Source organism: Plecotus auritus (genome assembly GCF_963455305.1).
Source record: "Plecotus auritus genome assembly, chromosome: 1".
Classification (NCBI taxonomy): domain Eukaryota; kingdom Metazoa; phylum Chordata; class Mammalia; order Chiroptera; family Vespertilionidae; genus Plecotus; species Plecotus auritus.
The window spans coordinates 60,512,817-60,540,623 of record NC_137770.1 but is presented as its reverse complement, the minus strand read 5'-3'; positions in this window follow the sequence as shown (position 1 = coordinate 60,540,623).

Genomic DNA, 27,807 nt, shown 5'->3' with positions numbered 1-27,807 from the left:
TACAATTCAGCCCATAACAGTGACTTAGAAATGAAGGTGGAAGAATGATGAAGGCTCAGGTTTTGAAAACACTGAACTCCATAGTTTAATGATCCATCGAAATCTATTTTGAAGTTCAGGCTCTGCTTTTCTTGATATTGCTTTGAAAATATGTATCTATTTTTCTACTTTCTTTTGAATTGTAAATATATAAATTTGCTAAAAATTGGCTCCAGTTAAAAGTAAGTTGACTATGAAGGATTAACACACAAAGATTGATTACATATTAGACCAAAAGAAAAATATCAGTACATCCCCCAAAGTAGACATCCTGACCTACAAAGCACAGAGCAAGGAATCAATCACTGAAAGGTGGTAAAATCAGAGGACAAAGGAAGATAGTAAAATAACCACAAAGAAGTCACTTTTAAAAAGAAACTCATAAAAACTTAGGTTAGAAAGGCAAATAAAAACAATGTAGGAGAGATAGTAAAAAAAAAAAACAAAAAAACTTTTCACTTGTTACTCGTTATACTTAGAAATTTTCAAAATCTAATAGAAATCAGTTGTTAAAATATGTATACATTTTTGGGGGACATCCTGTATTTATACCAACACATTTGAAAAGATATCTATGATGAATTAACTTTTCTGAAAACACACACACACACATGAAAGGGCAGGGAGAGACCGACTCCATGTTCCCTTTGTTCCATGTCCTCCACCTCGTGGAGTCAGGTTCCCGCCCTAGAACCTCTCCAAGAGCCCAACCCACACTTTTGAATTAGCCAATAGAAATGCAAGGGGAAGGTAAGCCGCACCCTGCCCCCATGTGCAACCTGATCCCGACCAATCAGCGGAGGCCACACTACCTCACCCCTCCTACCTCTCCCAGGCCCCCTATAAATCAGCGCGTTTGGGGGCTGACTCTCTCTCTCCCCCTCGCCACTGCGCCGGTGGGTGTGTGTGTGGAACTGAGCTCGAGCTAGCTCTATTAAAAGGCTCTTTGCTTTTGCATCGGACTCGGCTCCCTCGTGGTCTTTGGGAATCACGAAATCTGGGCATAACACACACACACACACACACACACACACAAAACCATAACAACAACAACAACAACAAAAAACCCACAATTTTGATTCAAGAATTGGTAGACACTCTAAAGAAATATAACTGAAGAATAAAAAAAAGAAAGATAATCAGAGTTCTCTCTCCCACCTCACCCCTGACTCATAGGTACCAGATGCAATTATTTGGCAGTAAATCTAATTCAACTTTCAAGGCACAAAATATTTGAGATATTAAAGCTATTAGCTATTACAAACATAGATTAACATATACAAATTAGCAATTTATATAATGAAAGTGGTTTGTCACTAGTTCTAAAAAAGAAATTTGCAGACACCCTTTGTGAACACAGAAACCAAAATATTTTTAAAAGCCAGCTAGCAAAATATTAAAACAACACTATGCCATATTTCAGAAATTCAAAGATGGCTCAATGTTAGGGAGTGTACTGATGTAACTTACTATATCAGTAGTTAAGGAGAGAAGGCTGTGATAGATGTTAGAAAGGCCATTAGATGGAGTTTAACATCTATTTTTGAGGATTATCTTCAGTAACTTGGAAACTAAAGGAAACATGCTGAATTTAAAGTTTTGAGTTATTTTTTTTTAAATCAGGAATTAACAGCAGAAATCATACTTATGGAGAAATACCAGAGGACTTTCCAATAAATTTAGAAAAAAGACAAGGATGCCTACTCTCATTACTATTATTTAATGTCAGACTGGAGGTCAAAGAATATAAATGGGCGGTTAAAGAAGGAGAAATGCAAGTGAACAATAAACCATAAACATGAGAAAACATGGTCATCTGTAGTAATAATAGGAACAAAAACAAAAAACTACAATAAAATACAACTTTTATCCATCAGTTAAAACATTAACAATGCATGATCTTGATGCAATTACTCTCATTACTTAAGCCCTTTTTCAAGTGCTTCTCTCTCCTAATGCCCCCACTTCTTTATGAATTAATGAAAAAACTTTACTAGTTTGTGTGTGTGTTTTAATTTTTATTTATTTTTATATGTTTTTACTGATTTTTAGAGAGAGAGGAAGGGAAATTGATAGAGAGATAGAAACATCCATGAGATGAAAGAAGAACATCATCAACAGGCTGCCTCCTACACACACTCCCACTGGGGATCGAGCCCACAACCCAGGCATGTGCCCGACCAGGAATCAAACCAGTGCCCTCTTGGTTCCTGGGTCCATGCTCAACTGCTGAGCCACACCAGCTGGGCTTGTGTTTTTTTTTTTAATTCCAAAGCCTCAAGGCACCACTAACAGTCAATGGCTTTGTCTTCTGGGGAAAAAAACTCTGCAGGTCTGAGTAACTGAGGGGGTGGGTGGGGTGCGGGGAGAGCTCTGACCCTGTGGGCGGTGGTTGTTTTTTCCTAAAGTATTGAGGAATAAACACACCTTGCCACCATGAGATTGATTTCCTTTCTGCCCATTAATATGATTTGGATTCTATTTCCTATAGAATAATAACCCTTACATTATTTTGCTAATAATAGCTTTGCTCCCTTGTTCAAGTTTATATTAAAACCTTTATCACATTAATCTATCTATGAATAGAAAATGGCCAAGTTGCTGCTCTCTGATCCCCAGAAATCTTCACTGACCACCTGACTGTATGGATTTGCAATAGGCAGGGAGGGATGGAGGACTTTTCAATGCACTCCCACCTCACTGGAAATTGGAAAAGCAATTGTATTACCCGCTTGGACTGATAACAAAAAAACACAGTCAGGGGCCATTTGGACTTGTAGTATATGGTTCTTTATAACAAAAGGACTGATTTGAAGTTAGAAAGTAGGTGTAATGACCCACCTGAGAATCAGCCATGGGTTGTCTTTCCTGCATCAGGAGGCTGGATGCTGAGCTTGTGTCCACTGTGCTGCAGGAGTCAGAGGAGGTGTACCTGGGAGACCTAACTCAGGGCCTGTGCAGCCTGCTGTGGCAGGGTCCTTATCTGGGCTTACCTACTGGTTATTCTTGCTTGGGAAAGTGCCCTGTCCAGAAAAACCATCTCTCTCATCTTGTGAAACAGCAGGCAGGTAGGATTGTTGATTTTGCTTTTGGCTAAACCATAAGGAGCTAAAAATAACCCGTAGAGTCTGCAGGGATGAAAGTAAGTTACATTTTAAGATAGAAACTTGATTCCGTTACTCAGGGATGTGAAAAACTTTCTATAGACTTAAATTAGGGCCAGGTTTAAAAGCAATAATAATCATAAACACAGAAAGCTAACTGTTAGTCTGCTATATTGGATGAGCCATAGAGATTTCTGGATCAAAGTTTGGGGTTTGAAGGCATATACAGTATAGGGTAGTGGATGACCAATGGTCCCTGCAGTCATAGTGACAGCCACAGGGGGGCAGCAAACCTTTGTAACCATGCAATGGCTGGCACACCTTGCTTGGAATCTGTGACTCAGATGAGATATCACCTATGTCATGAGCTACCTAAAAACAACTCAAGTGTCCATACACTGGCATAAATATTCATGACTTTGTTTTCTTCTGAAAACATTACATGAGAAGAAGAAAATCATTAATATTTCCCTGATGTTATGCATTGCATCATAAGAGGATTATCTATAGAAACTCCCTTACTTTTTTTTTTTTTTTTTTTTTTTAAGTATTAGGATATATTCCCCCTCTCTTTGAAAATGATTCATTAATAGTATTTGGGGCCGAAACCGGTTTGGCTCAGTGGATAGAGCGTCGGCCTGCGGACTGAAGGGTCCCGGGTTCGATTCTGGTCAAGGGCATGTACCTTGGTTGTGGGCACATCCTCAGTGGGGGGTGTGCAGGAGGCAGCTGATCGATGTTTCTCTCTCATCGATGTTTCTAGCTCTCTATCCCTCTCTCTTCTTCTCTGTAAAAAATCAATAAAATATATTTTAAAAAAATAGTATTTGGGGGTTCCTGTAGCTTTGTTTTAACTACTTTAATTTTTGCAATCTTCAGTTACATGAAGATTAAACCCTTTGGGTTCTTCATTATTCTTATGTAATACAGTTTTGTCTGAATCCTTCTCCTTAAATAAAACATTGGAAATATTTGGTCTTAAATTCACCAAGTCTCACCCACAAGAAATGCTTTTTTCCTACTTTTCTCCTTCGAGCAGTTGTTTTATGTCTTTATATAACATTGACATACATTGAATACCGCTAGCTGCCAACTCTCCTCCTGGTATGCATTCTCCCCTTTTCTACTAGTATAATGACACAACTCCTGCATGTTAGCTGTACATGCCATTCCTTCTTACCTTTCTTTTCCTTGTTCCCACTGGCTGGAATGGAGATGTCTTGGGCCATTAGGGTAAGTGTATCATCTCAACGATGGCAGAGCAACAAGATCAAAGGGTCCTCGGCCATCTAGCTTGCCTTGCAAGGACTGCTTACACCTGGGTATCAGAAACATGCACTCTATCTTATTGAAGCCACCTTAGTTTAAGGCTTCTGTTGCAGCAAGTGAGCCTATGTCCTAAGGAGTACAAGTGTCTACTATACACCAGGTAATAGTTGAGTTGTTTATGTGCATTATCACTTGAATCTTCATAAGCACTCTATAAGGCAGGTCTTGTCATTATTTACACTTTACAAATGAATAAACCAAGGGACAGAAGTTTGAATAAAGAATGCTACAACGGAAAAAAATTAGAGAACCCAGGACAGTGCGGAATTATGTAACGCAGAGCACAAGAACTACTGGAGATGTATAACAACCAGTGACATAGGTTTCCAGGGAACAAACGGAGCACTCATTTCTTCATTCCCACTTTTTTCTGCTCAATGTAGAGATTGGGGGGAGGGGTTGGCAGGGGAAGTGGAACAGGAATAAGGAGGTCCTAAAGACATTCTAGGAGCCATATCATAAATAAAGGGGTTTGTAAATGAACTTCTCAAACTCACACATAAGGAAGGCCAAGGCCTGCAAATCGTTCTTGCAATCGATTCCTTTCTCCTCAGCTCTACTACCATCAGCCATTGTCTTTCTCCCAGTTGGTCACAGCTGCCAGTCACAGTCTCCTCTAATTCTAATTCATTCTCATTTAACCTCCAAAGTTACCTGCTCCCAAAATAAATGTGACTGCTGTTTGTTGCCCTTGAATTCATTGTCCAGTACTTTTACAAAAGCATTCATTTACAAACCCCTTTATTTATGATATGGCTCCTAGAATGTCTTTAGGACCTCCTTATTCCTGTTCCACTTCCCCTGCCAACCCCTCCCCCCAATCTCTACATTGAGCAGAAAAAAGTGGGAATGAAGAAATGAGTGCTCCCTTTGTTCCCTGGAAACCTATGTCACTGGTTGTTATACATCTCCAGTAGTTCTTGTGCTCTGTATTACATAATTCCGCACTGTCCTGGGTTCTCTAATTTTTTTCCATTGTAGCATTCTTTATTCAAGCACTAAAGATCTGTAGTTGTGCCTTGTATCTTCTGTGTATCACAGAGTGCTGACCCATGGCAGGCAGTTCATGGAGAGTTGTTTGCCCACATACTCAATGTTACTTCTCTGGAAGTAACAAGTGGTGGTGAGGAAGGAACATTTCATTAATCCTATATAATAAAAGGCTAATATGCAAATTGACCGAATGGCAGAACGACTGGTTGCTATGATGTGCACTGACCACCAGGGGGCAGATGTTCAATGCAGGAGCTGCCCCCCCGGTGCGCTAAGGATGTCCGACTGCCAGCTTAGGCCCGCTCCCCGTCAATCGGACATCCCCCAAGGGATCCCGGACTATAAGAGGGCACAGGCTGGGCTGAGGGACCCTCTCCCCTAAGTGCACAAATTTCATGCACCGGGCCTCTAGTATTATATAATTTGACATTATTAAAGAAGTTATCTCAGATGCCCGAGTACAGGGCATGTGTTCTAAAATGCTTTTGTTTGGCTTGATCCCATATAACAACCTTTTGTGTTAAGTACTCTTTCTCATTCAAGATAAAATATCTTTCTTGTCTGAAATATATGATGTGATCTGAGTTATTTGTGATTGTTTTTAGCTTTTGCTCATGTTGCATTTTGAAGTTCAATATGTACAGAGATCTTGGCATTCTGTGGTGCTAAATTTACTTATTAATACATTGGAGTCTGTGTTCCTAATTTTTTGGAAAGTTCAAAGCTATATTAGTAAAAGCCCAAGTATCAATACTTCTATTGGGTTTCAAGGAGGCACCTTCTCAATTGAGTCCTACTCAAAATTGAATCTTTTTATTTCAATATTATATTTTAATGTAAAGACTTGAAGGATTCACGCATTGTTATGTTGTTGATCTTTGTAGGAATAGTGAACAAGCCTGGCAATTCAACTGCCTGCTGATGTTATCTGTCAACTGTTGCACTGTTTCTGTCTAGTGGAATAGATGGGTAGATAAATGGGAATCTTGGTACTTTGACCAAAAGAAAAGGAAATGGTGTTTCTGTAAGTCCAGTTATGGTACATTGTTCAGGAATAATCCAATTTGTTTCATCTTTGTCTTTTACTAGTATGTTGGTCAAAGATCCAACAACTTCAGTGGGAGATGTTACGTAACACTGTGGCTATTGAAGGACTGCCCACTGACTAGAGTTTAGATTTCAGGCTGTTAGTACTTCTGTGCAGTAATTTACATTAGTGGTGAGTTAACTTTGTGAATAACTTACCTGGTCATAAATATTCTGGAAGTGGGTTTCCTGGGTAGTTTAAGAAGTTGCCAAGGTAAGTTTCTTCTGGGATAATAAAGTCAGGTTAAAAAATGTGTTTCAAGATAATTATTCAATTTGATTAGATGAATCAAGAAAAAAAAATGTTTCAATGTTCCCTGAGTAGTTTGTAGCAGAGCTGGAAAAGAGTCCTGTTCTCCTTCACCTGACCCTCTCCAAGGTCTCCTGCCCCATCAACCCCACCCTGAGGGCGAGCCTCTGAGAATCTCAGGCTTAGGGAAGACAGATCTCAACTGTAGAATTGGATGAGGTTTAATATGTGTATACACATGTTTAAACAATATCCAGTAAAGATAGAGATATTCCCTTGACTTCTGACAAGTTTCTTTGCTCTACCTCCAGTCTAATCTGTCCCCCCTTCCCTACAACTCTGGTAATTTCTGTCACTATAGATTAGGTGTGAGTGTTCTTGATCTTCATATAAATGGAATCATACAGTATGTTCTCTTTTGTGTCTGGCTTTTTCAGTTTCTTATAATGTTTTAAAGATTCATCCATGTTGTTTGCATCCTAATTCTTTCTTTTTCAGTGCTGAGTTTGATTCCACTTTATAAATTACCACATTAATTTACCCATGAAATTTGTCTTTCTGTTTCATTTTATTTGAGTTTTCTTGTATTGTGTTTTGGTTGCTGCAATTTCATTATTCACACTGAACACAAAGAGGGACCAGATCATTTGGAAATCCTATATAATAAAAGCCTAATATGCTAAGTGTCCAGTCATCCAGTTGTCCGTTCAACCAATCAAAGCATAATATGCTAATGATATGCTAAGACCACTCAGTCACTCACTATGACGTGCACTGACTACCAGGGGACAGACAGTCGATCAGTGGACCAGTCACTATGACGTGCACTGACCACCAGGGGGCAGACGCTCTGACCAGTAGGTTAGCTTGCTGCTGGGGCATCAGAACTGAGTGAGATGGGCTGGACATGCCCTGGAGCCCTCCCATGGTCCCTCCCTGGCTGGCCAACCTCCTGCATTTCTCCCCAGTCCCGATTGCACCCTCTGGCAATCCAGGACCCTTTGGGGGATGTCGGAGATTTGGTTTCAGCCCAATCCTGCAGGCCAGGCTGAGGGACCCCAGTGGTACACAAATGCATGCACCAGGACTCTATTTAATAATAATTAAAATCTGCAGTCAATTTAGAAACTGTTGAACTGCCCATTATTATCACCTCCTCACTCACAAACTTTAAACCAAGGCTGGTGTTCTCTGAAATGTCTGGCTCTACTTGGGAATAATATGTCACATTTATGCCAGACTCTACAGTTTATAAAGCATTTTCATACCCAGCATTTTCTTTTACCTTGGTCAGCCTTGAGCATTTCTAGTGACCAGACTTTGAAATGATGAGTCAGGTACAGGGACTTTCTGTTCCTTTTCCCCCATATTCAAATTTTGGGATATGATGCTCAGTCAGGTTTCTTTGGGACCCATAAAAGGAATTGTTAATTCTCTGTGTGGCCATAAGGGCCTGGCTAAGAGCAGGGACCCCACATTGGGCTGCCAGTTGTGAGTGTCTCTCCCACGTCCCGCGTGGTTCAGGGTTCAGGCTCTGGACGAGGCCACACACAAATGAAAGAGACTAGAAAATATTAATTTGGAAATATTGGGAGCCAGGCAGGAGCCCAGCTCAAGAAGAAGTTCTCCACCCCACTCTGGCCTTGCTATCCCTTTTATTCAGACTGTGGGATACACCCATAGCCTTTAGGCAGGCAATTCCAATAATAGCCAATCAGCAAGAATTTACATAAAACTAAAAGGTGGAAGTTGCTTTAGCTACCATTGTCTCAACTAAACAGTAGGTAGTTGGCTCTGAGCTTTCAGAGCTTCAAGGTTGACCAGCCTTCCGCGTTCCTTGTCCACACCTCTCTGCTAGTGAGGACAATGGGCGGCTTCCAACATCTCGCCTGTTTTTTTCCCTTAAAAAATCTTGCATCTGCAGACTAGAAATAAACATATAAGAACAAAAATGAGACCAGCAATAGTGGTTATGGTGAGAGGCAAATGAATCAGTCTGTAATAAGTTTCTTTCTGGGCTAACAGTTTTTTGAGTCCCAATTTCAATGTCCAACAGTTTTGATTCCCAATTTCAATGTCCAACAGTTCCTTATGTGTACATGTCAGCAATAATATTTCAGTTCTGGATGGTGGACAAATGGTGGCAATGCAGGTCTGACCCTCTCTGGTTTGGTCCTGGGCAACCTGTAGCGATGCACAGTTGCTGACTGGTAGCATGGCAAGGCGTCTTCAGTGTCTTCCATCTCTGGACTGTTTCTCCTCTTGTCTTCGTGGCTGGAGCAGTCCCGTCAGTTTCTCTCTGGGATCCATTGTTGTAGGAATCCACACGGTCTTGGAGTTGTTTTCTGGAAATATACAAACATATTCTCGACCAAAGGTTAATAAAGAATTCTTTTCTATAAATTAGACTTGGGATCCTTTTTCTTTTTTTGCCCAAACAATTTTCCTTCGGCTTATTTTGACACCATGTCATTTTTCATGGGTGTCTTGCTATTAACATTATAAATGAAAAATAACCTTCAAAGTAAAAAAATTTTCTTGATGTAATTTACTTACAGGATATTTTTCCACTATCCCCCCTTTTTTGATTTAAATATTAGGAGGCTTTTGGAAATTCTACAATGCAGTCTTGATAACTTTTTAATTTTAATTTTTTGCACAGAAATATGACTGCTTTGGATTCATTGCATGCTAAGCAATTTTACTATGAGATGAACCATCAATAAAAATTTTTATTTAATACTTCAGGAACAGGTTTTTTGTCCAGTACAATTAAGTTTTTATTTTTGAATATTCATTCATTTCAATTAGCCAATTTAAATTAGTCTGAAATAAGGTATATATATTTTTTATTAATTTAACTTTACTTGTACTTGGTTATGTATAGTAAATGACATTAATTGCAATTACTCTTTGAGTAACTTTACATTTGCTATATCCAAGGAGGCAAAAAACACAAATTATTTACTTCAGTTTATGAAGCCAAATTTATTGACTTTTAATTACAGTTCTTCAGATGTTTGAAGAAAATCTCTTTATTTCCTTCCAAAATAACTTTCAGGCTACAAAGAGTTTCACTTAAGAATCTTTGTCTTTCTTTTTACAACATGCAACCTACAAGACTGCTGTTTAATATTTGCTCGTGCATCCGAATAGCCATGTCACAAGAAATCTCATTAGAGTAAACTTGACTATTTTTTTACTGTCAGATTTAATATTTTAACAACAATCTTAGTTTACCCTGTAAATATCAGTGAAAGACATTTCAAAATTTTAAAATTTCTCCTTTTTATTAAGCTAGAATTTTATTTTTAAAGAGTATCCCCTTTGGCTAATTAGCATATACAAAGGGATCATGGGAGGTCTCAGTAACTTTATTCAAAGAGAGGGGTTGGCCTTTGCTGTTTCAAGATGGCAGCCCCCAGGGGAGTGGCAAGCCATGAGCCCAACATGGCAGCTGCCAAGTCAGGCAGTCCAAAAATAGTGACTGCCTAAACTGTTAAAGCCAAAACTACACTTCAGACAAACAGAAATCTCACTAGCTGTTTCTGGTGGCTTTATTAGAATTTAATTGTTTATAAAAATATATGAAACCTTGACTATAATTTAAAAGCTAATTTATTAAGTAATTTAAGTAGGTATCTTTAATTTAAAAAGCAAAGCAAATTTAGTAAATGTTTGTCTGATTCACAAGGAGCAAAAGCAGCCCCACCTTCAGCCTAATTAAAAATGCAGGCGGCTATGGGCTTTTTGTCATTTTAACTTCCCGCTGTTGGATTTTAAGAGACATTTTGCCCTCCTAGAGGCCAAAACTTTCATAACATTTATAAGTAAAATATAGTTTATTAATTTTTATTTGATAAAGCTTTCCATGTGATTTCAAGTATCTTAGATCGGTTAAATTCAAAATATTTCCTTTAAGAAGAGAGCATAACTTCTTGAATTACTCCCGGCCCTTGGAGCTCTTCAAGAATCATCTCTAGGTTAAAGCCTTGAAATTTTAACATGGAAAAAACCACCAAACAAATATCTATATATGATTTAAAGATTATATTACTTTTTATAATTATCTTAAGATATCAATTAAATTTTAAACTGGTCTTTATATTCAAAATTTGGTTGGGATCACAGAATTAATCCTTCTTACTTAATTAGACCAATAAGCAACATATTTTGAATTCCTAATTATTAGAGAAAACACATTTTAAATTTCTATACTTTAGGCATTTAATTACCACCACTATATAATTTCTCCCAATTTTATTTGAACCTTGAACTTTTAGAGCTGGCAAGTCAAATATTTAGCAGTTCTTGATTAGTAACACTTATATTTTTAAGAATAAATTTCAAAAATACAATAATTAACTTTAAACCAACCCGGTTTTTTCTGCCCGGGGAAGTTGAGTAGCAAGCCTACAGGTATTCAAATGCAAAAATTGTCCTTAAAGAATGGCTACTGGCGGGAAGCTGATTTCAATCCAGCCACATTTAAGTTAGCATACTGGGAGAGTGGGCTTCCATATTGGATTGCCACATGGCTCCCTTCCCCCACATCCTGATTACATCGGGGGAAGCATAGGAACAGATCTGGCCATGTATCTTTTCATGCTTAATAGATAAAGACAGATCTTAAATTTTTTCTTTCTTTTTCACTTTCCGAATTAATAACTAGCACCCAATTTGGCCAAATTTTGCATTTCCCTGCGAGTTCTTCTATAATTTTTAAACAAAACTTTAAGTAATCTCATTGCGGAAGAGTGGATAGCCCTGCCCTTTCCTGCCACCTTTGAATTTCTCTGCACCAGAGGCGGTTTCAGCAGTGGAGTTTCATTTCTTATTACAGATTTTAGATTCCAAATACAAATTCAGATTTTAATTTAAACAAGAAACCACATTCCTTAAGCATGCAAACCAAAAGTCTATAATAAAGTTTACTTTATAACTTAATTGTTCCCCATTAGTCTGGCTGAAAAGACGTTCCCACCCTACTTACAGATCACAACTTCTGCAGCTGATCATGGGCTTTGCATGCAGTGAATTTCCCTCACCTATATGGTGATCTTTCCCCCACCTTTTTGGTGTAATCTTCCTTTCTTCCCTCTAGGTGAAAATATCATCCCCTCCAGAGGTCCCACGTCGAAGGCGCCAGTTGCGAATATGATCGCCCCACATTGGAGGTCAGTTGTGAGTGTCCCTCCATGTCCCGCGTGGTTCAGGGTTCAGGTTCAGGGTTCGGTCTCTGGAGGAGACCACACACAAATGAAAGAGACTAGAAAATATTAATTTGGAAATATTGGGAGCCAGGCAGGAGCTCAGCTCAAGAAGAAGGACTCCACCCCACTCTGGCCTTGCTATCCCTTTTATTCAGACTGTGGGATACACCCATAGCCTTTAGGCAGGCAATTCCAATAATAGCCAATCAGCAAGAATTTACATAAAACTAAAAGGTGGAAGTTGCTTTAGCTACCATTGTCTCAATTAAACAGTGGGTGGTTGGCTCTGACCTTTCAGAGCTTCAAGGTTGACCAGCCTTCCACGTTCCTTGTCCACACCTCTCTGCTAGTGAGGACAATGGGCAGCTTCCAACAGCTAAGGTTTCAGTGCAACGAACTCTACTGCTTGCTGAGGGGCATGTTTATGGCCACATGCCTCTTGTCTGTGCTGCCCTTTGTTCTTTTACACATTGCTTTTTAAACATGAGGAATATTTGCCTGGCCAGTGTGGTTCATTGATTGAGTGTCAACCTATGAACCAGGAGGACATGGTTCAATTCCTGGTCAGGGAAAATGCCCAGGTTTCTGGCTCAATCTCCAGTGTGGGGTGTGCAGGAGGCAGCCAATCCATGATTCTTTCTCATCATTGATGTTTCTATCTCTTTCTCCCTCTCCCTTCCTTTCTGAAACCAATAAATGATAAAATAAAATTGAGGAATATTTGGACACTTTTCTAGAAAAAACTAGGGGCCAAGTGCATGAATTTGTGCACCTTGAAAGGAACTCTGGGCTGCGAGGCTGTGGTAGGCACAGTGGAAGGTCTCGGCCCATCCTCTGTGCCCCTGCCCAGCCCCTCCAGCAGTGGCCCCTGATCCCCTGTCTGCCGGCAGCCCCGCTCCTGCTGCTGCTGCTCCCACATGCTGACAGTGCTGGCCCTGCTCATATCCACTGAAGGCACAAAGCTATTGGGGCCAGTACCAGCAGTGAGTGCGAGTGGGTCTGGCACCGTCAGCAGGTACAAGTGGTGGCTGCTGCCCCCATTGCCCCTCAGGATCAGGGGGAGATAGATAAGGGGTGATTGAGGCCTGAAGCCACTGCTCATACCAGCTGATGGTGCCGGCACCAGGCGCCAGCAGCAGGTGCGAGCGGTGGCTCCAGCACCAGCAGCGGGTGCGAGTGCTAGGCGGGAACACAGCGTGCAGGAGCAAAGAATTCAGTAACCACCAGAGGCTGGCCCCGATGACAGCAACCAGTGCCCCACCTTGGTCTGGCACCCCTGCTCACCTGTTCCACCATCTCACCACCACCAACGCCCACCATGTTCCTCAGGCGCCCCCTGGTGGTCAGCGCACGTCATAGTGACCGGTTGTTTGGTTGTTCCGCCATTTGCTTTATTTGCAAATTAGGTTTATATATATATAGATGGGAGAGCTGGTTCCCTGAAATCAAGATATTTTCAATCCAATTTGGTTCTATAATTACTTAAGAAAAAAAAATAACTTTTAAGTATCCTACTGCATTACTGAAAGATGACTGCTGCTTTGTTCATGGGACCACCCAATAAAGGAACCTCTGGAGCAATGAATGTGCCTATTGCCTGTACAAATCATTTGATGTCTGGAGGAATGATGGATGACCTTTAGAAAATGTGCTATATTATGTAATGAGCTCTTTGACTTTTCCTGTAAAACTATTTTTGATGTGAAAAATGAAGTCAAATCTGGTCATGGTTCCACTGGATAAAAGAGTCACCACCAGCCTCTCTTCATAAAGAGATGCCTTGTACTCTTGATTATCTTATAAAAGTAGCATGCTGGAAAGTAAAAACATTTTTGTAGCACCGAAAATATTCCTCCATAATTTTAAATAGGTTCAATTTTTGTCAAATGTATGTGTAGAAATAACATTTATAGACCTCATCCTATCTAATAAAAGAATAATATGCAAATTAACCATCACTCCGCTACACCCACAAACCACGCGCACCAGCCAATCACGAGCGAGTATGCAAATTAACCCAACCAAGATGGCTGTAGCCACAGAGAGAGCAGGAGGCTTGGGTTTCCCCAGCAATGGAGGAAGCCAAGCTTTCCGCACACCCTGGCTGGCCCAGACCTCCACTTAAGGCTACAAAGTTTCAAATATAGAAGATAAATAAATCCCAACAAAAATGGCAGCAGCAATGGAGCTGGAGAGAGTAGGAGGCTTGAGTTTCCCCCAGCAATGGAGGAAGCCAAGCTCCCGCAGCCCTGGCCTGCCTTGGTCTCCACTCAAGGCTACAAAGTTTCAATTACAGAAGATAAATAAATCCCAACAAAAATGGCTGTGGCCTCAGAGCAAACAGGAGGCTTGGCTCCGCTCAAAGGTACAAAGTTTCAATTGTAGAAGATAAATAAATCCCAGATCCCAGGGCCTCTGCTTGGGTCACCGGGGGGCGTGGCCGGCCTGCAAACCACCACAGGCCCCTTGCCCAGGCCACCCCATGCCCTAAGGGAACCCTCACCCTGATCCAGGACACCCTTCAGGGCAAACCAGCTGGCCCCCACCCATGCACCAGGCCTCTATCCTATGTAATAAAAGAGTAATATGCAAATTGACCATCACTCCAACACACAAGATGGCTGCCCCCATGTAGTCAAATATGGATGCCCCCATGTGGACACAATATGGCCGCCACAAGATGGCCAGCAGGGGAGGGCAGTTGGAAGGGACCAGACCTGCAAGGGAGGGCAGTTGTGGGTGGTCAGGCCAGCAGGGGAGAGCAGTTAGGGGTGACCAGGCCGGCAGAGGAGGGAAGTTGGGGGTGACCGGGCCTACAGGGAAGGACAGTTGTGGGGTGACCCAGCCTGCAGGGGAGGGCAGTTAGGGGTGCCCAGGCCTGCAGGAGAGGGCAGTTAAGGGCAAACAGGCTGACAGGGGGGCAGTTAGGCATCAATCAGGCTGGCAGGGGGTGGTTAGGGGTTGATCAGGCTGGCAGGCAGAAACGGTTACGGGCAATCAGGAAGGCAGGGAGGCGAGCAGTTGGGAGCGAGCAGTCATGGATTGTGAGAGGGATGTCCAACTGCCCGTTTAGGACTGATCCCAGTAGGATCGGGCCTAAACGGGCAGTCGGACATCCCTCGAGGGGTCCCAGGTTGGAGAGGGTGCAGGCTGGGCTGAGGCACATACACACCCTTCCCCATGCACTAATTTCACGCACCGGGCCTCTAGTAAATAAGTAATGAGCTTTGTACATTAAGTTCTATTAAGTATACCTGTGACTTTTTTATTCAATTTATTGGGATTACATTGTTTAATAAAATTATATAGGTTTCAAGTGTACAATTCTATAATACATCATCTGGATACTGTATTGTGTGTTCTCCACACAAAGTCGAGTCCAATTATCCATCACCATTTATCCCCCATTTTCCCTCTACTACCCCCTCCAGACCTCTTTCCTTCTGGAAATCATCAAATTGTTTTCTGTGTTTGAGGTTTTTTGTGTTTTTGTTTTTGCTTAATCCCATCACCTATTTAACCAAGCCCTGCAACCCCTCTCCCCTCTGACAGCTTTTGGTTTGTTCTCTGTATCTAAGTTCTGTTTTCATTTTGTTATTTATGTTTATTTCATTCACTAGAGGCCCAATGCATGAAATTTGTGCAAGGGGCTTGGCCCTCGCAGCCACCGTGGCTTTGTCCAGAAGGACGTCTGGAAGGACATTTGGCTGTCCAATCTAATTAGCATATTATGCTTTTATTATTATAGACTAGAGGCCCGGTGCACAAAATTCATGCACAGGGGATCCCCTCAGCCCAGCCTGCACCCTCTCCAATCTGGGACCCCTTGGGGGATGTCTGACTGGCGGTTTAGGCCCGATCCTGGGATCCTGGGATGTCCGCCAGTAGGACATCCCTCTCACATTCCTGGACTGCTGGTTCCTAATCGCTCATCTGCCTGTCTGGTCACCCCCAACTGTCCCCCCTGCCAGCCTAGTATCCCCTCACTTCCCCCCTGCAAGCCTAATTGCCCCCAACTGCCCCCCCTGCCCGCCTAGTCACCCCCAACTGCCACCCTCTGCAGGCCTGGTCACCCCTCATGGCCCCCCCGCCGGCCTGCTCACCCCACACAGCCTGCTGTTCAGTCATTTCATTGTCCCTCACTAACCCCCTTGCTGGCCTGGTCATAGGTTGCCATCTTTGTGAGTGCAAGATGGTCAATTTGCATATTACCTCTTTATTATATAGGACTAGGGGCCCAGTGCACAAATTCGTGCACCTTGAAAGGAACTGTGAGCTGCAAGACTGCAGTGGGCACAAGAGAGTGTCTCAGCCCCTATTTCATGCCCCTGCCCGGCCCCTCCCACTGTGACCCCCTGACCCCTCTCTGCTGGAAGCCCCACTCCCACCGCCACCACTCCCATGTGCTGATGGCACCAGCCCCGCTTGCACCTGCTGACTGAGTGGAATGATCGGGGCTGGTGCCAGCAGCAGGTGCGAGCGGGACCAGCACCGTCACTGGGTGTGAGCAGCTGCTGCTGCCCTGATCACCCCTCAGGAGCAGGGGGAGGTGGAGAATCCCTCAGGGATGATTGGAGCCGGCAGCTCCACTTGCACTCACTGATGGCACCAAGTGATCGGGACCAGCGCCAGGCACTGGCAGATGGTACAAGTGGAGGTGTCAGCAGTAGGTGTGAGCGGTGCTGGCACCAGCAGTGGGTGCAAGCAGTGGCTCTGGCGCCAGCTGTGGGTGCAAGCAGGGCCGTCACTGGCTGTGGGTGCAAATGGCGGCTCTGGCACCAGCAGCAGGTGCAAGTGGGGCTGGCACCGGTAGCAGGTGCAAGCACCGGGTGGGACTGCAGCACGCGGTAGCAAAGAATTTTCAGTAACTACCAAAGGCTCACCCCGATGACAATGACCGGCACCCTGCCTTGGTCTGGCACCCCCACTCACCTGCCCCACCATCCCACTGAGGCCGACACCCACCATGTTTCGCGCTTTGCTGCCGACACCTCCATGTTCCGCACGTTCCCCCTGGTGGTCAGCGCATGTCATAGCAACTGGTTGTTTGGTTTTTGGTTGTTCTGCCTTCTGGTCTATTTGCATATTAGAGTTTTATACATATAAATTAAAGTGCACATATAAGTGAAATCATATGTTGTTTGTCTTTCTCTGACTGACTTATTTCACTTAGCATAATGCTCTCCAGGTCCATAAAATGTACTATAGATTTTTTTATTCACTCATCTACTAATGGGCACTTAGGCTGCTTCCAAATACTGGCTACTGTAAGTAATGCTGCAAGGAACAGAGGGGTGCATATATTCTTTTGAATCAGTGTTTCAGGACTTTTTGTATGTATTCTCAGAAGCGGAATAGTTGACACATAAGGCAGTTCCTTTTTTAATTTTTTGAGATAACTCTATAATGTTTTCCACAGTGGCTGCTCTAATCTGTATTCTCACCAACACCACACAAGGGTTCCCTTTTCTCCACATCCTCACCGATACTTGTTTGTTGATTTATTGAAAGTAGCCACTCTGACAAGTGTGAGGGGATACCTCATTGTAGTTTTTATTTGCATTTATCTGATGATTAGTGATGTTGAACGTCTTTTCATAAGTCTATTGGCCATTTGTATGTCCTCTTTTGAGAAGTGTCTATTCAGATCATTAGCCCATTTTTAAATTGGATTGTTTGGGTGGTGGTGTTGAGTTGTATAACTTCTTATAAATTTCGGATGTATCATTGGTGAATATGGTCTTCCATTTAGTGTTTGCTTGTTTTTTTTGATGGCTTTCTTTGCTGTGCAAAAAAACTTTTTAGTTTGATGTAGTCCCATTTGTTTATTTCTTCTTTTGTTTCCCTTGCCTGAGGAGATATATCAGAAAAAATATTGCTATGAGAAATGCCTGTGATTTTACTGCCTATGTTATTTTCTAGGACTTTTATGGCTTGGAGTCTAACATTTCAATCTTTAATTCACTTTGAGTTTATTCTTGTGTATGGTGTAAGAAGGTGGTCTAGTTATATACCTATGGATTTTAAAAAAGTAAATCCTGGTTCTTTTTTTAAGTAAAAAATTATATATAGGCCATATAATATAATGCACATGGTATAATACATTTCTCATGCTGCATACCATACGTGTGGGGTGTGTGTGTGTGTGTGTGTGTGTGTGTGTGTGTGTGTGTGATTTTTATTGTTTGTTTTCAGGGAACACATTTTATCAAGGATGACTGGCATTTTTGTTTAAGCCATGCATTTTCTTTATAAAACTGTGAAGTAGACAAGACAAGTACTCTGACCATTTTACAGAGACAGAAAGACGACCCCGCATTTCAGGGTGGGCAAAAGTAGGCTTACAGTTGTGAGTATGTAAAACACAGAGTATATTCTTGTATTATTTTTTATTAATTATTGCATTATTTTCCATACGAATAACTGTAAACCTATGTTTGCCCCACCCTGTATAAAATGGCTAGAAATAGGTGAGGCTGGAGTTAAAATTTAACCCCTCTAAGAGATTTCCAGTGTTTTCCCGGCTACACTTTTTTCTGCTTATCCTTTCAGTTTTGCATATAGCCACCCAAGGAGAGGATCAGGAGCAAAGCCAAGAACAGAAAGAGTCTGCAAATGTCATTATGAAAGCTCTGGATAAACAGTAATTTTACTCAGATCTGAGAACTCGAAAGCTGGCTGAAAAACTGTAGTGTAAAGATTGACGAAACTGGATGGCAAATCAATATTTATCCAGAATAAACTTTATTGACCAATTACTTAAATTTCAAAGAAGTTAATTTGTGTTGCAGCAGCTTTGCAGATGTTTTCCAAAGGGCTGAAGACATAGCCTGATCCTGTTTGGTTTGCAGAAAGCATTGGGTGCCGTGCTTTAGAGTAAAACCAGGGGTCAGCATTTTGGTGACAGCACAAAAGGCCTTTAACGCCAAGAAGCTTCTGTGAGGTTAGTTGGGGGCTGGCTCTCCAGTGATCGAATCCTGATCTCTAACCAGGATAACCCAGTCTGCTCTTGAAATGAGATTTCTAACAGGAATTAACCACGACCTCTTTTTCTTATCTTTAAAAAGCAAGCTGCTTTGTCATCCTTCCTTTACTGAAACTGCCACAAAAGAAGAGTCTGAGAGAGTTGTTCTGCTGAAGAAGGTGCCGCAGATAATAGACAAAACAAGTTGTAGGCAATTGCTCACTGCCCCTCCCTGCATCATTGCTCAGAGAATACTCTTAGAGAATGCCCTTAGAGAATACTCAAATGGGTTTTAGGGTAAACATGGATTGTAGGGTAACAATGGCTTGGTTTTAATGTTCATGAATAAAAGAAGGAGCCTGTGAATAAGAGTCTGAATTTGGAAGGCAATAGAGAAAGTATCGAGAGGGAGAAGGAACTTTGGGCTGAATATGAAGAAATAGTATAGGAAAGAAACAATCTTTTTTCTGTATCACCCCAAGTGACCTTGGCCTTGTCAAATGCATCACAGTTTTCAGCAATATCTCAGCCACAGCAAGGAATAAGTGCATCCTTAAAGGGCTGCATTAACTCCTCTAAGGTAGTTGGAAAAGGTGTGTGTGTGTGTGTGTGTGTGTGTGTGTGTGTGTGTGTAAATTTCAATCTAATTGGTTTTGTTTGTATTGCTCTGTGAAGGGAGGAGAAATGGAACTTAATAAGTGCCTATGTTCTTCTGAACCTCAAAATAGCCTCGCTGGTTGGAGTCATTGTTGCTTACCCAACTTTTCATGGTTATAGGGAACGTTAGAATTGAAAATTGCATCCATGTCTGAGGAACTGTACTCTAACCCTATCCCGATGTCAGAGTGGTCATTTTAAATATCTTAAAGTTAAAAAGCTTGATCTTGTATTGGGATCAGAACTTATGACTTGAAGACATTTGAAATCAAATGTATGCAAATTTTTAAGAAGTGTTGCTCACCCACACATACAAACATTTCAGCCACCTTAAGCCATGTTAATGTGAGTGAGAAATAATGTAAAGAGCATCCTTTAGAGCAAGTATGTGAAACTCGTGGCCCACAGGCTGCATGTGGCCCACAATGGATATTTTTGCAGCCCAGCCAATAAAACGGTATGTAATAAATGTTATAATAAAAATTTTGTAACTTAGCCCTAACCGGTTTGGCTCAGTGGATAGAGCGTTGGCCTGTGGACTCAAGGGTCCCAGGTTCGATTCCGGTAAAGGGCATGTACCTTGGTTGCGGGCACATACCCCGTGGGGAGTGTGCAGGAGGCAGCTGATTGATGTTTCTCTCTCATCGATGTTTCTAACTCTCTATCCCTCCCCCTTCCTCTCTGTATAAAATCAATAAAATATATTTTAAAAATTTTGTAACTTAATTTTTACAATATCCTGTTATACATAACTATTAATAACGAACTACAATGTTCACTAATGACTGATTACTATAATTGTGTTGCATTCATTTCCCTTACGAGCCTTATGCACAGGTGCACCATTTCTCTCCACTAATAGTAGCAGGGAATATTTTAACAGCCGATTACCACATCTTTAGTCTTGATCTTATTTGTTTTGTGTGTGCAACAGTAAATATTTCACTTTTGTAAAACAAGGAAAATAGGTTTATTTGCATTACGATTATTAATTTGTGCAGTTATTCAATGTCTGGTAAGTTAATGTTCAAGAAAAATATTGATTTTTATTAAAATGTTCTATTACTTTATGTTAACAATTACTCATTTATTTCAGCCCTTTGTATTCAGCATGTCTCCATTGAAATAAACCTACATTTCTATGAAAATTGAAGCTTTTGTTTTTTTTGCGGCCCACGTAAACTTAAACCTTGTTTATTTGGCCAGTGTTATTCTTTGAGTTTGACATGCTTGCTTTGGAGGATGAATAGGGGCTGGCAGCTTTATCTCAATCCTCTTCCTGGTTACACAGTTCTATTATCCAGCTGTGGGCTTCTGGATGATAACCTGCCAGCCAGACCTTTTAAATATCTGTTTAGAAAATTCTTTAGTCAGTTTTCTCTTTTCATGGAAATTGTGAGGTTTAAATGTTGATTTTGTTCCTTGTAATCAGAGTCCTGGGCAATACATTTATTCATTTGGGGGATATTTATAAAAGTTATGATCTCAAAAAATCTCAACAGATTTCAATAAGAACTATTTCTATAACAGTTGCATCAAACAAAAAAGGACACTGTTAAAATACAAATATTATGGAAAAGGACTGCACATCAAGTCTTTAACCTCTGTGATCACTTTAACAGTACTATCTGTCTGTTATCAACATCTTTGAGTCTTGCTAGAAAAATCAGCACAGGTTAGTTGCAAAGGAAAAAAAAAGTCCTGAAATAAGGTGTATGATTATGGGAAGTTAACTTCCATAAAATGGGCATAAATAACACTTAGCTCTGAGGATTGTCTGACGATTAATTGGGGTAATATATATTAAGATATTGTATATAGTGCCTACCTCTTATTTCATGTTCAGCAAATGTCAGCTATTGCTATTATAATAAAAACTAGAGGCCCAGTGCATGAAATTCATCCACTCGAGGGGGGGGCCTCCCTCAGCCCGACCTGCACTCTCTCACAGTCCGGGAGCCCTCTGGGGATGTCCGACTGCCACGGAGGCCGGAGAGGCTCCCACTACCACCACTGCGCTTGCCAGTCATGAGCCTGGCTCAGGGCTTCTGACTGAGCAGCGCTCCCCCTGTGGGAGCGCACTGACCACTAGGGGGCAGCTCCTGTGTTGAGCATTTGCCCACTGGTGGTCAGTGTGTGTCATAGCAACTGGTCGTTCTGCCATTTGGTTGATTTGCATATTAGCCTTTTATGACATAGGATAGTAAAATCCTATATAGTAAAGAGGTAATATGTAGCCGAAACCGGTTTGGCTCAGTGGATAGAGCGTCGGCCTGCCGACTGAAGGGTCCCGGGTTCGATTCCGGTTAAGGGCATGTACCTTGGTTGCGGGCACAACCCCAGTAGGGGGTGTGCAGGAGGCAGCTGATCGATGTTCCTCTCTCATCGATGTTTCTAACTATCTATCCCTCTCCCTTCCTCTCTGTAAAAAATCAATAAAATATATTTAAAAAAAAAAAAAAAGAGGTAATATGTAAATTGATATCATGCCCTCACACAAGATGGCCGCCCCCATGTGGTCACAAGATGGATGCCACAAGATGGCCAGCAGGGGAGGGCAGTTGTGGGTGATCAGGCCTTCAGGGGAGGGCAGTTGGGGGCAACCAGGCCTGCAGGGGAGGGCAGTTGGGGGAGACCAGGTCTGCAGGGGAGGACAGTTGGGGGGGACCAGGCCTGCAGCAGAGGGCAGTTGGGGGTGACCAAGCCTGCAGGGGAGGGAAGTTGGGGGTACCAGGCCTGCAGGGAAGGGCATTTAGGGGGACCAGGCCTGCAGGGAAAGGCAGTTGGGGGCAATCGGGCTGGCAGGGAAGCAGTTAGGCATCAATCAGGATGGCAGGGGAGTGGTTAGGGGGTGATCAGGCTGGCAGGCAGAAGTGGTTAGGGGCAATCAGACAGGCAGGCAGGTGAGCGGATGGGAGCCAGCAGTCCCAGATTAGGCCCACAGGGATCGGGCCTAAATCGGCAGCCGGACATCCCCCGAGGGGTCCCTGATTGAAGAGGGTGCAGGATGGGCTGAGGGATTGGGCCTAAACCAGCAGTCAGACATCCCCCAAGGGGTCCCAGATTGGGGAGGGTGCAGGCTGGGCTGAGGGACACCCCCACTCTCCAGTGCATGAATTTCATGCACTGGACCTCTAATATTTCACATAATTGAATATGTTTTTGATTTATGAACTACTTCAAAATCTTCCATCATCTCATTAATGTTTACTTTTTATTTACAGTTCTGTTTAAAAATATGGTATAATCTTTGGGATTTGCACACCTGGAAATGTACCAGTACCTGTAGTACCTGTGCTGATAATAGTTTTTGTGTATACCTAAGGTAATCATATTGTAATTCATTGTTCATGACACTTTGTGTGACCCGGAGTCATTATTTCTATTTATATCTGTGTTGTACAATTAATTTTAAATGCACCTGACATTTGTCTTGTGACAGGGAACCAAAATCATTTATATTGGCAAGCCTTGATGGTATCCATGGCCCTCCAGATAAAAGACATTTTAACACTTTTTTTCACATTTCAACACTTTTCTACAATTTGATAGGATAATAGAGCTAATTGAGACATAATTTACATTTATGGAATATACATTTACTGATTTTAGCCCACTTTCTTCCCAAAACTATGTTCAACCAATACATCCAAGAAATAGTTTTGTGGGGAGGTAATATTTCTGAAGTTCTCATTTATGGTTTGGCATAATCTCTATAGAGAGTATTAAGCATTAGTTGGACAGTTTTTAGAAAAATGCTATTCTCCACTAATAATGATATTACTACTTTTTTAGTAGATCGCTTCTGGTCATCATTTTCTAGTGCTCACAGAATCTGGGAAGAACTATATAGTTATGGCATCTAAGAAAACCAGTCTTGTAGGAAAAGATATAATGGAGAACCAGTAAATGACTTTTTAAAACTACAATAACACAAATTTATTATCTTATCATAGATGAACACAAGCCTTAGAAAAGGGCAAGGCAGCCAGTGGTGAATATGGTCTGCAGGCTGAAACTTTGGGGCTCTCAAAAATGGAGAATTTGTTTCTTTTCACCCTGACCTTAAATATTTTTGCTTTGACATATTTCCTCTTGCTATCACTCATAGCAAGGACTGACAAATGGAGCAAGCTTTGGTTTTTGGGTGAAGTCACAAGCAAAAGATAACTCTTAAAAGACAACTGTCTTTTTGCATCAGATTTGAGCTATTTTGCTTTTCTTAACCTAAAAGGAGAGAACCAAATGCCAATTCCAGTTTATCACATGTCCTTTCATAGAGCTGCTGGTAAAGCAATTAACTTCATAAATGACAGCCATGGTAGATACTGGTTCCATTATTTCCATTTTATGCAGACAGAGTATGTGTTTTCCCAAGATGAAAACTTTATGACAAGATATTTTTAAGTCATAATACAGAGCTGTTATTTGTCAAAGAGGTTATATTTGTTTTGGGCTGTAGCAGAAATCTCAGAGGAAAAATTCCCAGGCTCCATTGATACTTTTAAGAAGTACATAAACCTGAAGAATAAGGCTTTGCTTTCAGAATAGATTTTGTTTTGACTTTGCAAGTTCAGACTTCCTCTAAGCATTATAATATTTGGAATAGTCACATACAATATTTCAGAGTGTTGGTGTCAATGTTTTGTTTTGTTGTGTGTGTTTTTTTTGTTTGTTTGTTTTTTTCAAATATTCCTAGGGAAAGTCTGAGGATAGATTTCTTCTGTTTTCTCTCTACTTTTCCCAGTTTCCCTGAGTGGCCTTGATGCAGAGTCTGGGCGAAGGGCTTCAGGTCCTGTGTACACCCAAGTCCAGGAGCACACGAGGCCAGTGGAGATCATTGCTGTTGTTATAGTGTTTAATAAAAGAGATTCACTGAGCACCTAAGGCTGGGAGGGATTGTCCAAATCAAATGTAGAATTCTGTCACTTTTCAAATGGGAAACTGGGATATAGGGAGATGCAAGGGCCTGACAAGGTCCTGTTATTCGCTAGTGTCAGAGTTGTGATCCAGGCAAACTGACTCTCCACTTAGTGATCTTCTCAGTGACTCCCCAGTGTCCTTTTTAATTCCCTCTTGATTTGCTTCCATTCCATTCCATTCCACTGGTCCCTGATTCTGACAGGATATGGCTTTGGCCTCAGTCCTGCCCTTTGGATACACTTACTCAGAGGGATTTCCATGACATTCTCTGAGCTGTTTTGTCTTGGACTTAATGCCTCTGGCGGTTTTAGCTCCTGATGACCTGGAGAAGGACTCCTTCTTCATCTGTGGGCTTTTACTACCATGATGCTGCTGTGTCTGCTCCCACCATCACCATGATTTGTTCAGTTACTACCTTCTGTCAGGGATTGTGCTTGACACACAACAACAGCTCTTTAGGTGGGTATTTTACCACCTTGCAGTTGAGGAAATAAAAACTCAGAGAGGTTAGATCATGTTCCCATAACTTAGCGTAGTAAATGTGAGCTGTGATCAAAACCCAGGAATGTCCAAATCCCATTTGCCTCTCCAGGAGACCCTTCATCCCATCTGAACTGCTCACAGCTCAGATTTGGACTAACAAACCATGGCAAGTTGTATGAGGCTTCCCTCTTTGGGCTTGTCTGGTGCTGGTCTTTCCCAGCTTTCCGCTCTCGGGCTCTGTTTCCTATTCCATGTCATTCTATTGGCTGAACAAAAACAGTAACTCCTTTTTGCTGAAACAGTCACTTCCTGATGGAAACTCCAGCTGAAAACAGACCCTCCAATGGACAGATTATAGAATGCTGTGATATATTTGAGGTAACACTGATTTCATGTTCTTTCCTACTTGCCACTTCTGCAGCTCAAGGGACAGATCCTTTTTATTCATTTCACATTCGCTATCTGAAGGCAGCACGGTCAGAAGGGCTCTTGGCAGCCCTTGTTCCAACAGCTGCCAAAGCATATCTGCTGCCTTGTGGCTTAAGCAGTTTGCATCTACCTACTTTTCCCTACCGGAGAGTTAAAGGTACTTAGAAGGCTCTCCTGTGACAGCCTTTCATTAAGTAATTCCTGGTAGAATACTTCACTGCATGAGTGGAAAAGGAGGAAAAAATATTCATTGACTACCTATTATGTGCATATAAATATGCTAGAAATTTTCACTTATTATCTCAATTCATTTTCCTAGTAATTGTGTGAAATATGGAAGTTTATTCTCATTTTAAAGCGACATTAAATGGCTTATTCCAGATCACACAATTAGAAATGAGTACAGTTGGCATTTGAATCTGGGTGAGACTGACTCTATGACTAGGCTACCCCTGAATATTCCCAGTGGCTGGGGCCCAGGCATCTGTCATCCTGTCCATCATTATTCTCACCCTATGAGGGTTAGACAGGGACCCTGGCTTCACAAATCCTAAAAAGGATCTTCACTAATCTTTGAAATATTTATCACTGTTTAATAAAGAATGGTGATTCCGTTATCATAGACAAACTAAATTAGAAATCTGTAACTTCCTATAGTTGCTACTTTCCACACGCCACTCAGTGACTGCACGTAGACTCATGGTAAAGAATGATACCCTGGTAGGCAAAGACCCAGTGGATTCTTCCATCTGGTGGTCTGATGAAAAACCAAGGTAATATCTATTTTGTCTATGTGTTGAGTCCCAAGGGAAGAAATTCATCTGACTAGAGTGGCTGACGAATTTTTCTTACTCTGGATTGATAGCTCCATCCCTGAACTTGAAAAGAAAGAGAACTCTATTCCTAACCATTGTGATCTTCCTCTTCCCCTCAGATCCCCTCCTGGTTTCATCCTCTATGACAGGCTCCATCCATCTCCACAACACCTGAGTCCCTACGCAGGGCCAGCATGCATCGAGCCTTCTTTTAAAAAGACATTCCTTTCTAAGAAGTGGGACGTCGATTATTTATTTCATTTTATTTTTTATAAGTTAGGTAACCTTTCTAAACCTGAATTTCTTTATTTTAAAATAAGAAGGTTTAAGTTGAAAACAGTTCAGGATTCAATATATGTCTAAAACAGGCTAAGACACATGAACCTTAAGGAGCCATTTGTGTGCTTTACCCAGCATAAAATGTTAGCAGTGGTCTCCCCAGCCACAGGGGGTACCTCTGTCCACTGCTGTGGGGTAGAAGTTTGTTGCCATTTCTCTCAGGTTCTATTTACAGAGCCTCCTTTCCATGTCCTCTTCACAGCCATCCATTCTCTCTATCGTTCCTTTCTTCTTTTCCAGTCTCACACCAGTTCTCTCTGCCTCTGCTCTCAGGGGCTTATGGTGCCAATTTTCACCTGATTTCCCTACTTAGGCTGGTCCTGCTCAAACTTGTTATAAATTTCATCAGATCATGTTCAATTCAACCAATGTCTATTCAGTGTCAACCATGTGAAGGCCCGTGTTGTTTGCTATTTCCATTCTAGTGATACAACCTCATCAAGTAGAAAGTTTTGTAGAAAAAGAAGCCTGAGGTAATTTTATTAATCCTTCTCCCCTTTTGAAGGATCTTTATGGTTTTTTTTATGTGCAAATAAAATATGATTTTGAAAGTAATCTTTGTTATATATTAATAAGAATTTTAATAAGAAAACATATATATGACATGTTACTTATCCAGTTTAGGCACCCAAAAGGAAGAAATAACATACTTACCAACTGAGTTTTATATTGTTTTCAAAAGTATCCATGTCCAGTCACAAGGTTTAGTATTCTTAAAGCCTTTATTCTGTGTTTAAGAAATTTCATGTTATATGGGAAAATAGGGTTAAATAATTGAGGTTGCTTATGAATTAGGAAAGTATTTATTAATATATTTTATACTTATTAAGATAATATAGTAAAGCCAGCCAATTAAATAAAGAGAAAGTCAGTAATAGTTTACATATCTTAAATTAGAGTAAAGGGGAATATATCATTCTTTGCTCAAAGAAACCCGTTTTAGCCATTTTAGTTCTCCAAGTTTTAATAAGATGCTTATTAATTTAATCATCTTGTAAGGTATTATGTAGGATTATTCTACTAAATTGGTATTTGTTCTAAAAGCAATGCAATTGAATTGTTGACTCTTGCCTTCTAGGTACCACAGTGATTCCAGAAACACAGAATAATTAATGACTAAGATGAAACAAGTAAATAAAGCAATGAAAATTTTTTAGCATATGTAAAAAAGCAATTCTCAGCC